General features: G+C 36.1%; 7 non-coding genes across 7 annotated transcripts; all 7 read right to left on the bottom strand.

Annotated features, from left to right (window-relative positions):
- Positions 1 to 801: 801 nt before the first annotated feature.
- On the bottom strand, positions 802 to 873 carry TRNAQ-UUG (transfer RNA glutamine (anticodon UUG)). Its single transcript has one exon. It is a non-coding gene; the product is annotated as a tRNA-Gln (tRNA).
- Positions 874 to 2,844: 1,971 nt separating this feature from the next.
- On the bottom strand, positions 2,845 to 2,916 carry TRNAQ-UUG (transfer RNA glutamine (anticodon UUG)). Its single transcript has one exon. It is a non-coding gene; the product is annotated as a tRNA-Gln (tRNA).
- Positions 2,917 to 4,913: 1,997 nt separating this feature from the next.
- On the bottom strand, positions 4,914 to 4,985 carry TRNAQ-UUG (transfer RNA glutamine (anticodon UUG)). Its single transcript has one exon. It is a non-coding gene; the product is annotated as a tRNA-Gln (tRNA).
- Positions 4,986 to 6,983: 1,998 nt separating this feature from the next.
- On the bottom strand, positions 6,984 to 7,055 carry TRNAQ-UUG (transfer RNA glutamine (anticodon UUG)). Its single transcript has one exon. It is a non-coding gene; the product is annotated as a tRNA-Gln (tRNA).
- Positions 7,056 to 9,053: 1,998 nt separating this feature from the next.
- Positions 9,054 to 9,125, bottom strand: TRNAQ-UUG (transfer RNA glutamine (anticodon UUG)). The gene has a single exon. It is a non-coding gene; the product is annotated as a tRNA-Gln (tRNA).
- Positions 9,126 to 11,122: 1,997 nt separating this feature from the next.
- TRNAQ-UUG (transfer RNA glutamine (anticodon UUG)) lies at positions 11,123 to 11,194 on the bottom strand. Its single transcript has one exon. It is a non-coding gene; the product is annotated as a tRNA-Gln (tRNA).
- Positions 11,195 to 15,260: 4,066 nt separating this feature from the next.
- TRNAQ-UUG (transfer RNA glutamine (anticodon UUG)) lies at positions 15,261 to 15,332 on the bottom strand. The gene has a single exon. It is a non-coding gene; the product is annotated as a tRNA-Gln (tRNA).
- Positions 15,333 to 15,770: the final 438 nt, after the last annotated feature.

Consider the following 15,770-nt stretch of genomic DNA (forward strand, 5'->3'; position numbering starts at 1 on the left):
ACAAGACTGTCCTGTGATTAAAAATATCCCAAACTAATAACCAGATTGCTAAGGAATAGAAGCCATTTGGTTTCAACAACATGTGAAATCAGACTGAAGAGCTTGAAAGCCAGAATGCTAGCCAATTCACCACAAATTCCCACACCCAAGCTCATGCAGAAATGTTTTCATAAGGTTTTCAGTTTAGTATCTTGTTTTAGCTACCTTTTATATGAAATATACTGCAGCAGTAAATTCTTCTGCTGTGCATTAAATCTGTTTTATATACTGTTAACATGGTGTTTATCCTTTATTGAAATAATGGCTGAATAATATACAGTGTTTTACGAATAACAATTTATCTATTCTCATTAATCCCTGTCCCAGTGAGGTGTCAAGTCTAAATTCTCTAATACACATGCATACTGGGCTCAATTTTATCACTTGCCAATTAGCATATTGGTATGTTTTTTGGACTGGATTTGGGCAGGGGCACTTAAGGAGAAGCTATCCTTGCACAATAAGGAATTTCAAACTCCACAATAGTGGATTATGGTCTGGGTTTCAATTGGATCCATGTGAGGCAGCAGTGCTAACTACTTTGCACCGTACCAACCATCTCAGTACACATGTATGGTATTGCATGGAGACTCTCTGTTTTGTTTTATTTCATATCTTACCGCATGAATAATTTAGCTGATTATTCAGACAATACTGTTTTGTGCCTCTTGTATTTGTTTTATTTTGTCTCTGCTAGCTAGAGTTACATATGTTGAATTGTGTTCACATTTCATATGACATCTTTAAGAAAAAACAAAAGCAAGGTTCCACTGAGATTTGAACTCAGATCACTGGATTCAAAGTCCAAAGTGCTAACCATTACACCATAGAACCAACTGTACATTGCATTTTAAATATTCCTTTAGGACTGCATTACCAGTGTTTGCCAATAGGGCTGCATCTTCTTATTGGAATAATTTGTTTTCATCTGCTTCTTTATGGTGTTATACTATTGCGTACACAGATTGGATGAACATTTCAATTTCTCTTAACATAAAATACATCTTACCTTTTCATTTTTATTATGTTGAACAAAGTTAAAAGTACAAAAAATCCAGATTACAATGTTAGGAAATCCATTTGAAATGTTATTACCAGATAGAAACAACCTAAATTGTATCTCCCTTTGCTGCTTGTCCAAATATAAATGGTTAGATTACTATGACTTGTATGGTTTCTCTGTATACCGTGCAGACTATGATAGCAATAAGCAGCATCAAAATAGTTTTTGCCAAAGTGATCAATGCATTTCGATTTTGAATAATGCCCCAGCTCCATTTCCCTTCCAATGAATGTAGCCTAGGACAACTGAGACCCCTAAAATTGCAATTGTGGCATTGAATGCACAGGTTCGTTATCTATTAATTGAAGCACTGGGAGTTTTCTATATAAGGTCTTTTCCAGTATATTTGTGCACCATGACTAAAATCTACTACTACAATACATTTAAAATATATCCCTGTCTGTCCCAAAATGTCTTTGGCATTCCATTCCTTATTGAAGTGTTTATCATTACTCTTCACAATCACTGTAGGTGGAAACTCTAGCTCACCATCTATGTGTGATATTATTACTGAAAAAGCAGCATGTATTTACATTTTTCCACTGGATTATCTTGACATCCTGTTGCATAAGCAGTGTCTGTATAACAGATCCCATACCCATATAGTAATGTCAATGTGTTGGAAAGCTGTGTGTGGTCAACTTCACAGACAATCCTCTTTTGGACAAGTCTTGTAGCAAATTTAGGAGCCTAATCTCCTGGAGTTCTCAGCTATCTGAAGCAGAGTGCCAATAGGATGTGATCAGGCTGATAGGTTCCTTGGGGAGAGTAAGGCTGCCCATAAGTCTCCCTTATTGCTCAAAAGAATGCTTTGATTGAGGTTCTTAAAGTGGAATGTATGGACTTGTTAGCCCTGTACTTCAAGCTCACCGTAATTGGTTCCAGGATTCAGGTATTAGGAGAAAAACCATCATCGGAAACAAAGTAAGAAACTGCACAGTAATCAAGAAGTGGACTTCCACTCTACAAGACTGTCCTGTGATTAAAAATATCCCAAACTAATAACCAGATTGCTAAGGAATAGAAGCCATTTGGTTTCAACAACATGTGAAATCAGACTGAAGAGCTTGAAAGCCAGAATGCTAGCCAATTCACCACAAATTCCCACACCCAAGCTCATGCAGAAATGTTTTCATAAGGTTTTCAGTTTAGTATCTTGTTTTAGCTACCTTTTATATGTAATATACTGCAGCAGTAAATTCTTCTGCTGTGCATTAAATCTGTTTTATATACTGTTAACATGGTGTTTATCCTTTATTGAAATAATGGCTGAATAATATACAGTGTTTTACGAATAACAATTTATCTATTCTCATTAATCCCTGTCCCAGTGAGGTGTCAAGTCTAAATTCTCTAATACACATGCATACTGGGCTCAATTTTATCACTTGCCAATTAGCATATTGGTATGTTTTTTGGACTGGATTTGGGCAGGGGCACTTAAGGAGAAGCTATCCTTGCACAATAAGGAATTTCAAACTCCACAATAGTGGATTATGGTCTGGGTTTCAATTGGATCCATGTGAGGCAGCAGTGCTAACTACTTTGCACCGTACCAACCATCTCAGTACACATGTATGGTATTGCATGGAGACTCTCTGTTTTGTTTTATTTCATATCTTACCGCATGAATAATTTAGCTGATTATTCAGACAATACTGTTTTGTGCCTCTTGTATTTGTTTTATTTTGTCTCTGCTAGCTAGAGTTACATATATTGAATTGTGTTCACAAACAAAAGCAAGGTTCCACTGAGATTTGAACTCAGATCGCTGGATTCAAAGTCCAAAGTGCTAACCATTACACCATAGAACCAACTGTAGAAATTGCAATTTGAGTATTCTTTTAGGAATGCAATACCAGTGTTTGCCAATAGGGCTGCATCTTCTTATTGGAATAATTTGTTTTCATCTGCTTCATTATGGTGTTATACTATTGCGTACACAGATTGGATGAACATTTCAATTTCTCTTAAAATAAAATACATCTTACCTTTTCATTTTTATTATGTTGAACAAAGTTAAAAGTACAAAAAATCCAGATTACAATGTTAGGAAATCCATTTGAAATATTATTACCAGATAGAAACAACCTAAATTGTATCTCCCTTTGCTGCTTGTCCAAATATAAATGGTTAGATTACTATGACTTATATGGTTTCTCTGTATACCGTGCAGACTATGATAGCAATAAGCAGCATCAAAATAGTTTTTGCCAAAGTGATCAATGGATTTCGATTTTGAATAATGCTCAAGCTCCATTTCCCTTCCAGTGAATGTAGCCTAGGACAACTGAGACCCCTAAAATTGCAATTGTGGCATTGAATGCACAGGTTCGTTATCTATTAATTGAAGCACTGGGAGTTTTCTATATAAGGTCTTTTCCAGTATATTTGTGCACCATGACTAAAATCTACTACTACAATACATTTAAAATATATCCCTGTCTGTCCCAAAATGTCTTTGGCATTCCATTCCTTATTGAAGTGTTTATCATTACTCTTCACAATCACTGTAGGAGGAAACTCTAGCTCACCATCTATGTGTGATATTATTACTGAAAAAGCAGCATGTATTTACATTTTTCCACTGGATTATCTTGACATCCTGTTGCATAAGCAGTGTCTGTATAACAGATCCCATACCCATATAGTAATGTCAATGTGTTGGAAAGCTGTGTGTGGTCAACTACACAGACAATCCTCTTTTGGACAAGTCTTGTAGCAAATTTAGGAGCCTAATCTCCTGGGGTTCTCAGCTATCTGAAGCAGAGTGCCAACAGGATGTGATCAGGCTGATAGGTTCCTTGGGGAGAGTAAGGCTGCCCATAAGTCTCCCTTATTGCTCAAAAGAATGCTTTGATTGAGGTTCTTAAAGTGGAATGTATGGACTTGTTAGCCCTGTACTTCAAGCTCACAGCAATTGGTTCCAGGATTCAGGTAATAGGAGAAAAACCATCATCGGAAAGAAAGTAAGAAACTGCACAGTAATCAAGAAGTGGACATCCACTCTAAAAGACTGTCCCGTGATTAAAAATATCCCAAACTAATAACCAGATTGCTAAGGAATAGAAGCCATTTGGTTTCAACAACATGTGAAATCAGACTAAAGAGCTTGAAAGCCAGAATGCTAGCCAATTCACCACAAATTCCCACACCCAAGCTCATGCAGAAATGTTTTCATAAGGTTTTCAGTTTAGTATCTTGTTTTAGCTACCTTTTATATGAACTATACTGCAGCAGTAAATTCTTCTGCTGTGCATTAAATCTGTTTTATATACTGTTAACATGGTGTTTATCCTTTATTGAAATAATGGCTGAATAATATACAGTGTTTTACGAATAACAATTTATCTATTCTCATTAATCCCTGTCCCAGTGAGGTGTCAAGTCTAAATTCTCTAATACACATGCATACTGGGCTCAATTTTATCACTTGCCAATTAGCATATTGGTATGTTTTTTGGACTGGATTTGGGCAGGGGCACTTGAGGGGAAGCTATCCTTGCTCAATAAGGAATTTCAAACTCCACAATAGTGGATTATGGTCTGGGTTTCAATTGGATCCATGTGAGGCAGCAGTGCTAACTACTTTGCACCGTACCAACCATCTCAGTACACATGTATGGTATTGCATGGAGACTCTCTGTTTTGTTTTATTTCATATCTTACCGCATGAATAATTTAGCTGATTATTCAGACAATACTGTTTTGTGCCTCTTGTATTTGTTTTCTTTTGTCTCTGCTAGCTAGAGTTACATATATTGAATTGTGTTCACATTTCATATGACATCTTTAAGAAAAAACAAAAGCAAGGTTCCACTGAGATTTGAACTCAGATCGCTGGATTCAAAGTCCAAAGTGCTAACCATTACACCATGGAACCAACTGTAGAAAGTGCAATTTGAGTATTCTTTTAGGACTGCAATACCAGTGTTTGCCAATAGGGCTGCATCTTCTTATTGGAATAATTTGTTTTCATCTGCTTCTTTATGGTGTTATACTATTGCGTACACAGATTGGATGAACATTTCAATTTCTCTTAAAATAAAATACATCTTACCTTTTCATTTTTATTATGTTGAACAAAGTTAAAAGTACAAAAAATCCAGATTACAATGTTAGGAAATCCATTTGAAAAATTATTACCAGATAGAAAGAACCTAAATTGTATCTCCCTTTGCTGCTTGTCCAAATATAAATGGTTAGATTACTATGACTTGTATGGTTTCTCTGTATACCGTGCAGACTATGATAGCAATAAGCAGCATCAAAATAGTTTTTGCCAAAGTAATCAATGGATTTCGATTTTGAATAATGCTCAAGCTCCATTTCCCTTCCAGTGAATGTAGCCTAGGACAACTGAGACCCCTAAAATTGCAATTGTGGCATTGAATGCACAGGTTCGTTATCTATTAATTGAAGCACTGGGAGTTTTCTATATAAGGTCTTTTCCAGTATATTTGTGCACCATGACTAAAATCTACTACTACAATACATTTAAAATATATCCCTGTCTGTCCCAAAATGTCTTTGGCATTCCATTCCTTATTGAAGTGTTTATCATTACTCTTCACAATCACTGTAGTAGGAAACTCTATCTCACCATCTATGTGTGATATTATTACTGAAAAAGCAGCATGTATTTACATTTTTCCACTGGATTATCTTGACATCCTGTTGCATAAGCAGTGTCTGTATAACAGATCCCATAGCCATATAGTAATGTCAATGTGTTGGAAAGCTGTGTGTGGTCAACTTCACAGACAATCCTCTTTTGGACAAGTCTTGTAGCAAATTTAGGAGCCTAATCTCCTGGGGTTCTCAGCTATCTGAAGCAGAGTGCCAACAGGATGTGATCAGGCTGATAGGTTCCTTGGGGAGAGTAAGGCTGCCCATAAGTCTCCCTTATTGCTCAAAAGAATGCTTTGATTGAGGTTCTTAAAGTGGAATGTATGGACTTGTTAGCCCTGTACTTCAAGCTCACAGCAATTGGTTCCAGGATTCAGGTAATAGGAGAAAAACCATTATCGGAAACAAAGTAAGAAACTGCACAGTAATCAAGAAGTGGACATCCACTCTAAAAGACTGTCCCGTGATTAAAAAATATCCCAAACTAATAACCAGATTGCTAAGGAATAGAAGCCATTTGCTTTCAACAACATGTGAAATCAGACTGAAGAGCTTGAAAGCCAGAATGCTAGCCAATTCACCACAAATTCCCACACCCAAGCTCATGCAGAAATGTTTTCATAAGGTTTTCAGTTTAGTATCTTGTTTTAGCTACCTTTTATATGAAATATACTGCAGCAGTAAATTCTTCTGCTGTGCATTAAATCTGTTTTATATACTGTTAACATGGTGTTTATCCTTTATTGAAATAATGGCTGAATAATATACAGTGTTTTACGAATAACAATTTATATATTCTCATTAATCCCTGTCCCAGTGAGGTGTCAAGTCTAAATTCTCTAATACACATGCATACTGGGCTCAATTTTATCACTTGCCAATTAGCATATTGGTATGTTTTTTGGACTGGATTTGGGCAGGGGCACTTAAGGAGAAGCTATCCTTGCACAATAAGGAATTTCAAACTCCACAATAGTGGATTATGGTCTGGGTTTCAATTGGATCCATGTGAGGCAGCAGTGCTAACTACTTTGCACCGTACCAACCATCTCAGTACACATGTATGGTATTGCATGGAGACTCTCTGTTTTGTTTTATTTCATATCTTACCGCATGAATAATTTAGCTGATTATTCAGACAATACTGTTTTGTGCCTCTTGTATTTGTTTTCTTTTGTCTCTGCTAGCTAGAGTTACATATATTGAATTGTGTTCACATTTCATATGACATCTTTAAGAAAAAACAAAAGCAAGGTTCCACTGAGATTTGAACTCAGATCGCTGGATTCAAAGTCCAAAGTGCTAACCATTACACCATGGAACCAACTGTAGAAAATTGCAATTTGAGTATTCTTTTAGGACTGCAATACCAGTGTTTGCCAATAGGGCTGCATCTTCTTATTGGAATAATTTGTTTTCATCTGCTTCTTTATGGTGTTATACTATTGCGTACACAGATTGGATGAACATTTCAATTTCTCTTAACATAAAATACATCTTACCTTTTCATTTCTATTATGTTGAACAAAGTTAAAAGTACAAAAAATCCAGATTACAATTTTAGGAAATCCATTTGAAATGTTATTACCAGATAGAAACAACCTAAATTGTATCTCCCTTTGCTGCTTGTCCAAATACAAATGGTTAGATTACTATGACTTGTATGGTTTACCTGTATACCGTGCAGACTATGATAGCAATAAGCAGCATCAAAATAGTTTTTGCCAAAGTGATCAATGGATTTCGATTTTGAATAATGCTCAAGCTCCATTTCCCTTCCAGTGAATGTAGCCTAGGACAACTGAGACCCCTAAAATTGCAATTGTGGCATTGAATGCACAGGTTCGTTATCTATTAATTGAAGCACTGGGAGTTTTCTATATAAGGTCTTTTCCAGTATATTTGTGCACCATGACTAAAATCTACTTCTACAATACATTTAAAATATATCCCTGTCTGTCCCAAAATGTCTTTGGCATTCCATTCCTTATTGAAGTGTTTATCATTACTCTTCACAATCACTGTAGGAGGAAACTCTAGCTCACCATCTATGTGTGATATTATTACTGAAAAAGCAGCATGTATTTACATTTTTCCACTGGATTATCTTGACATCCTGTTGCATAAGCAGTGTCTGTATAACAGATCCCATACCCATATAGTAATGTCAATGTGTTGGAAAGCTGTGTGTGGTCAACTACACAGACAATCCTCTTTTGGACAAGTCTTGTAGCAAATTTAGGAGCCTAATCTCCTGGGGTTCTCAGCTATCTGAAGCAGAGTGCCAACAGGATGTGATGAGGCTGATAGGTTCCTTGGGGAGAGTAAGGCTGCCCATAAGTCTCCCTTATTGCTCAAAAGAATGCTTTGATTGAGGTTCTTAAAGTGGAATGTATGGACTTGTTAGCCCTGTACTTCAAGCTCACAGCAATTGGTTCCAGGATTCAGGTAATAGGAGAAAAACCATCATCGGAAAGAAAGTAAGAAACTGCACAGTAATCAAGAAGTGGACATCCACTCTAAAAGACTGTCCCGTGATTAAAAATATCCCAAACTAATAACCAGATTGCTAAGGAATAGAAGCCATTTGGTTTCAACAACATGTGAAATCAGACTGAAGAGCTTGAAAGCCAGAATGCTAGCCAATTCACCACAAATTCCCACACCCAAGCTCATGCAGATATGTTTTTATAAGGTTTTCAGTTTAGTATTTTGTTTTAGCTACCTTTTATATGAAATATACTGCAGCAGTAAATTCTTCTGCTGTGCATTAAATCTGTTTTATATACTGTTAACATGGTGTTTATCCTTTATTGAAATAATGGCTGAATAATATACAGCGTTTTACGAATAACAATTTATCTATTCTCATTAATCCCTGTCCCAGTGAGGTGTCAAGTCTAAATTCTCTAATACACATGCATACTGGGCTCAATTTTATCACTTGCTAATTAGCATATTGGTATGTTTTTTGGACTGGATTTTGGCAGGGGCACTTAAGGAGAAGCTATCCTTGCACAAAAATGAATTACAAACTCCACAATAGTGGATTATGGTCTGGGTTTCAATTGGATCCATGTGAGGCAGCAGTGCTAACTACTTTGCACCGTACCAACCATCTCAATACACATGTATGGTATTGCATGGAGACTCTCTGTTTTGTTTTATTTCATATCTTACCGCATGAATAATTTAGCTGATTATTCAGACAATACTGTTTTGTGCCTCTTGTATTTGTTTTATTTTGTCTCTGCTAGCTAGAGTTACATATATTGAATTATGTTCACATTTCATATGACATCTTTAAGAAAAAACAAAAGCAAGGTTCCACTGAGATTTGAACTCAGATCGCTGGATTCAAATTCCAAAGTGCTAACCATTACACCATGAAACCAACTGTAGAAATTGCAATTTGAGTATTCTTTTAGGACTGCAATACCAGTGTTTGCCAATAGGGCTGCATCTTCTTATTGGAATAATTTGTTTTCATCTGCTTCTTTATGGTGTTATACTATTGCGTACACAGATTGGATGAACATTTCAATTTCTCTTAACATAAAATACATCTTACCTTTTCATTTTTATTATGTTGAACAAAGTTAAAAGTACAAAAAATCCAGATTACAATGTTAGGAAATCCATTTGAAATGTTATTACCAGATAGAAACAACCTAAATTGTATCTCCCTTTGCTGCTTGTCCAAATAGAAATGGTTAGATTACTATGACTTGTATGGTTTCTCTGTATACCGTGCAGACTATGATAGCAAAAGGCAGCATCAAAATAGTTTTTGCCAAAGTGATCAATGGATTTTGATTTTGAATAATGCCCCAGCTCCATTTCCCTTCCAGTGAATGTAGCCTAGGACAACTGAGACCCCTAAAATTGCAATTGTGGCATTGAATGCACAGGTTCGTTATCTATTAATTAAAGCACTGGGAGTTTTCTATATTAGGTCTTTTCCAGTATATTTGTGCACCATGACTAAAATCTACTACTACAATACATTTAAAATATATCCCTGTCTGTCCCAAAATGTCTTTGGCATTCCATTCCTTATTGAAGTGTTTATCATTACTCTTCACAATCACTGTAGGAGGAAACTCTAGCTCACCATCTATGTGTGATATTATTACTGAAAAAGCAGCATGTATTTACATTTTTCCACTGGAGTATCTTGACATCCTGTTGCATAAGCAGTGTCTGTATAACAGATCCCATACCCATATAGTAATGTCAATGTGTTGGAAAGCTGTGTGTGGTCAACTTCACAGACAATCCTCTTTTGGACAATTCTTGTAGCAAACTTAGAAGCCTAACCTCCTGGGGTTCTCAGCTATCTGAAGCAGAGTGCCAATAGGATGTGATCAGGCTGATAGGTTCCTTGGGGAGAGTAAGGCTGCCCATAAGTCTCCCTTATTGCTCAAAAGAATGCTTTGATTGAGGTTCTTAAAGTGGAATGTATGGACTTGTTAGCCCTGTACTTCAAGCTCACCGCAATTGGTTCCAGGATGCAGGTATTAGGAGAAAAACCATCATCGGAAACAAAGTAAGAAACTGCACAGTAATCAAGAAGTGGACTTCCACTCTGTAAGACTGTCCTGTGATTAAAAATATCCCAAACTAATAACCAGATTGCTAAGGAATAGAAGCCATTTGGTTTCAACAACATGTGAAATCAGACTGAAGAGCTTGAAAGCCAGAATGCTAGCCAATTCACCACAAATTCCCACACCCAAGCTCATGCAGAAATGTTTTCATAAGGTTTTCAGTTTAGTATCTTGTTTTAGCTACCTTTTATATGAAATATACTGCAGCAGTAAATTCTTCTGCTGTGCATTAAATCTGTTTTATATACTGTTAACATGGTGTTTATCCTTTATTGAAATAATGGCTGAATAATATACAGTGTTTTACGAATAACAATTTATCTATTCTCATTAATCCCTGTCCCAGTGAGGTGTCAAGTCTAAATTCTCTAATACACATGCATACTGGGCTCAATTTTATCACTTGCCAATTAGCATATTGGTATGTTTTTTGGACTGGATTTGGGCAGGGGCATTTGGGGAGAAGCTATCCTTGCACAATAAGGAATTTCAAACTCCACAATAGTGGATTATGGTCTGGGTTTCAATTGGATCCATGTGAGGCAGCAGTGCTAACTACTTTGCACCGTACCAACCATCTCAGTACACATGTATGGTATTGCATGTAGACTCTCTGTTTTGTTTTATTTCATATCTTACCTCATGAATAATTTAGCTGATTATTTAGACAATACTGTTTTGTGCCTCTTGTATTTGTTTTATTTTTTCTCTGCTAGCTAGAGTTACATATATTGAATTGTGTTCACATTTCATATGACATCTTTAAGAAAAAACAAAAGCAAGGTTCCACTGAGATTTGAACTCAGATCGCTGGATTCAAAGTCCAAAGTGCTAACCATTACACCATGGAACCAACTGTAGAAATGGCAATTTGAGTATTCTTTTAGGAATGCAATACCAGTGTTTGCCAATAGGGCTGCATCTTCTTATTGGAATAATTTGTTTTCATCTGCTTCATTATGGTGTTATACTATTGCGTACACAGATTGGATGAACATTTCAATTTCTCTTAAAATAAAATACATCTTACCTTTTCATTTTTATTATGTTGAACAAAGTTAAAAGTACAAAAAATCCAGATTACAATGTTAGGAAATCCATTTGAAATGTTATTACCAGATAGAAACAACCTAACTTGTATCTCCCTTTGCTGCTTGTCCAAATATAAATGGTTAGATTACTATGACTTGTATGGTTTCTCTGTATACCGTGCAGACTATGATAGCAATAAGCAGCATCAAAATAGTTTTTGCCAAAGTGATCAATGGATTTCGATTTTGAATAATGCTCAAGCTCCATTTCCCTTCCAGTGAATGTAGCCTAGGACAACTGAGACCCCTAAAATTGCAATTGTGGCATTGAATGCACAGGTTCGTTATCTATTAATTGAAGCACTGGGAGTTTTCTATATAAGGTCTTTTCCAGTATATTTGTGCACCATGACTAAAATCTACTACTACAATACATTTAAAATATATCCCTGTCTGTCCCAAAATGTCTTTGGCATTCCATTCCTTATTGAAGTGTTTATCATTACTCTTCACAATCACAGTAGGAGGAAACTCTAGCTCACCATCTATGTGTGATATTATTACTGAAAAAGCAGCATGTATTTACATTTTTCCACTGGATTATCTTGACATCCTGTTGCATAAGCAGTGTCTGTATAACAGATCCCATACCCATATAGTAATGTCAATGTGTTGGAAAGCTGTGTGTGGTCAACTTCACAGACAATCCCCTTTTGGACAAGTCTTGTAGCAAATTTAGGAGCCAAATCTCCTGGGGTTCTCAGCTATCTGAAGCAGAGTGCCAACAGGATGTGATCAGGCTGATAGGTTCCTTGGGGAGAGTAAGGCTGCCCATAAGTCTCCCTTATTGCTCAAAATAATGCTTTGATTGAGGTTCTTAAAGTGGAATGTATGGACTTGTTAGCCCTGTACTTCAAGCTCACAGCAATTGGTTCCAGGATTCAGGTAATAGGAGAAAAACCATCATCAGAAACAAAGTAAGAAACTGCACAGTAATCAAGAAGTGGACATCCACTCTACAAGACTGTCCTGTGATTAAAAATATCCCAAACTAATAACCAGATTGCTAAGGAATAGAAGCCATTTGGTTTCAACAACATGTGAAATCAGACTGAAGAGTTTGAAATCCAGAATGCTAGCCAATTCACCACAAATTCCCACACCCAAGCTCATGCAGAAATGTTTTCATAAGGTTTTCAGTTTAGTATCTTGTTTTAGCTACCTTTTATATGAAATATACTGCAGCAGTAAATTCTTTTGCTGTGCATTAAATCTGTTTTATATACTGTTAACATGGTGTTTATCCTTTATTGAAATAATGGCTGAATAATATACAGTGTTTTACGAATAACAATTTATCTATTCTCATTAATCCCTGTCCCAGTGAGGTGTCAAGTCTAAATTCTCTAATACACATGCATTCTGGGCTCAATTTTATCACTTGCCAATTAGCATATTGGTATGTTTTTTGGACTGGATTTGGGCAGGGGCACTTAAGGAGAAGCTATCCTTGCACAATAAGGAATTTCAAACTCCACAATAGTGGATTATGGTCTGGGTTTCAATTGGATCCATGTGAAGCAGCAGTGCTAACTACTTTGCACCGTACCAACCATCTCAGTACACATGTATGGTATTGCATGGAGACTCTCTGTTTTGTTTTATTTCATATCTTACCGCATGAATAATTTAGCTGATTATTCAGACAATACTGTTTTATGCCTCTTGTATTTGTTTTATTTTGACTCTGCTAGCTAGAGTTACATATATTGAATTGTGTTCACATTTCATATGACATCTTTAAGAAAAAACAAAAACAAGTTTCCACTGAGATTTGAACTCAGATCGCTGGATTCAAAGTCTAAAGTGCTAACCATTACACCATGGAACCAACTGTAGAAATTGCAATTTGAGTATTCTTTTAGGACTGCAATACCAGTGTTTGCCAATAGGGCTGCATCTTCTTATTGGAATAATTTGTTTTCGTCTGCTTCTTTATGGTGTTATACTATTGCGTACACAGATTGGATGAACATTTCAATTTCTCTTAACATAAAATACATCTTACCTTTTCATTTTTATTATGTTGAACAAAGTTAAAAGTACAGAAAATCCAGATTACAATGTTAGGAAATCCATTTGAAATGTTATTACCAGATAGAAACAACCTAAATTGTATCTCCCTTTGCTGCTTGTCCAAATAGAAATGGTTAGATTACTATGACTTGTATGGTTTCTCTGTATACCGTGCAGACTATGATAGCAATAAGCAGCATCAAAATAGTTTTTGCCAAAGTGATCAATGGATTTCGATTTTGAATAATGCTCAAGCTCCATTTCCCTTCCAGTGAATGTAGCATAGGACAACTGAGACCCCTAAAATTGCAATTGTGGCATTGAATGCACAGGTTCGTTATCTATTAATTGAAGCACTGGGAGTTTTCTATATAAGGTCTTTTCCAGTATATTTGTGCACCATGACTAAAATCTACTACTACAATACATTTAAAATATATCCCTGTCTGTCCCAAAATGTCTTTGGCATTCCATTCCTTATTGAAGTGTTTATCATTACTCTTCACAATCACTGTAGGAGGAAACTCTAGCTCACCATCTATGTGTGATATTATTACTGAAAAAGCAGCATGTATTTACATTTTTCCGCTGGATTATCTTGACATCCTGTTGCATAAGCAGTGTCTGTATAACAGATCCCATACCCATATAGTAATGTCAATGTGTTGGAAAGCTGTGTGTGGTCAACTTCACAGACAATCCTCTTTTGGACAAGTCTTGTAACAAATTTAGGAGCCTAATCTCCTGGGGCTCTCAGCTATCTGAAGCAGAGTGCCAATAGGATGTGATCAGGCTGATAGGTTCCTTGGGGAGAGTAAGGCTGCCCATAAGTCTCCCTTATTGCTCAAAAGAATGCTTTGATTGAGGTTCTTAAAGTGGAATGTATGGACTTGTTAGCCCTGTACTTCAAGCTCACAGCAATTGGTTCCAGGATTCAGGTAATAGGAGTAAAACCATCATCGGAAACAAAGTAAGAAACTGCACAGTAATCAAGAAGTGGACATCCACTCTAAAAGACTGTCCCGTGATTAAAAATATCCCAAACTAATAACCAGATTGCTAAGGAATAGAAGCCATTTGGTTTCAACAACATGTGAAATCAGACTGAAGTGCTTGAAAGCCAGAATGCTAGCCAATTCACCACAAATTCCCACACCCAAGCTCATGCAGAAATGTTTTCATAAGGTTTTCAGTTTAGTATCTTGTTTTAGCTACCTTTTATATGAAATATACTGCAGCAGTAAATTCTTCTGCTGTGCATTAAATCTGTTTTATATACTGTTAACATGGTGTTTATCCTTTATTGAAATAATGGCTGAATAATATACAGTGTTTTACAAATAACAATTTATCTATTCTCATTAATCCCTGTCCCAGTGAGGTGTCAAGTCTAAATTCTCTAATACACATGCATACTGGGCTCAATTTTATCACTTGCCAATTAGCATATTGGTATGTTTTTTGGACTGGATTTGGGCAGGGGCACTTAAGGAGAAGCTTTCCTTGCACAATAAGGAATTTCAAACTCCACAATAGTGGATTATGGTCTGGGTTTCAATTGGATCCATGTGAGGCAGCAGTGCTAACTACTTTGCACCGTACCAACCATCTCAGTACACATGTATGGTATTGCATGGAGACTCTCTGTTTTGTTTTATTTCATATCTTACCGCATGAATAATTTAGCTGATTATTCAGACAATACTGTTTTGTGCCTCTTGTATTTGTTTTATTTTGTCTCTGCTAGCTAGAGTTACATATATTGAATTGTGTTCACATTTCATATGACATCTTTAAGAAAAAACAAAAGCAAGGTTCCACTGAGATTTGAACTCAGATCGCTGGATTCAAAGTCCAAAGTGCTAACCATTACACCATGGAACCAACTGTAGAAATTGCAATTTGAGTATTCTTTTAGGACTGCAATACCAGTGTTTGCCAATAGGGCTGCATCTTCTTATTGGAATAATTTGTTTTCATCTGCTTCTTTATGGTGTTATACTATTGCGTACACAGATTGGATGAACATTTCAATTTCTCTTAACATAAAATACATGTTACCTTTTCATTTTTATTATGTTGAACAAAGTTAAAAGTACAAAAAATCCAGATTACAATGTTAGGAAATCCATTTGAAATGTTATTACCAGATAGAAACAACCTAAATTGTATCTCCCTTTGCTGCTTGTCCAAAAACAAATGGTTAGATTACTATGACTTGTATGGTTTCTCTGTATACCGTGCAGACTATGATAGCAATAAGCAGCATCAAAATAGTTTTTGCCAAAGTGATCAATGGATTTCGATTTTGAATAATGCTCA

Source organism: Mixophyes fleayi, chromosome 10 (assembly GCF_038048845.1).
Source record: "Mixophyes fleayi isolate aMixFle1 chromosome 10, aMixFle1.hap1, whole genome shotgun sequence".
Classification (NCBI taxonomy): Eukaryota; Metazoa; Chordata; class Amphibia; order Anura; family Limnodynastidae; genus Mixophyes; species Mixophyes fleayi.